Genomic DNA, 289 nt, shown 5'->3' on the forward strand with positions numbered 1-289 from the left:
TCAAAGTCTACAAATTTTAACTTTGGCTAAGCCCAGAACGCGAAGTAATTATAAACGGAGGGAGTATCTCCAATTATTATTCGAATTGGCAATTGATCACCAAGTTAGTTGGGCAATCTAGTCAGGTCCTTTCAGTTTGTTGTGCGGCTTTTTGTTTGATGTTGTGAAATGTTGGGAATAAATTCTCTACTGAGGGACACTTTCTCACACAACCAACATATTGCTCGTAAAAAATGACCACTTATATGTTGCAGGTGTGAAAACTCGTGGCTAGATGACAGGACAAGGA

This window comes from Lolium rigidum, chromosome 6 (assembly GCF_022539505.1).
Source record: "Lolium rigidum isolate FL_2022 chromosome 6, APGP_CSIRO_Lrig_0.1, whole genome shotgun sequence".
Taxonomy (NCBI): Eukaryota; Viridiplantae; Streptophyta; class Magnoliopsida; order Poales; family Poaceae; genus Lolium; species Lolium rigidum.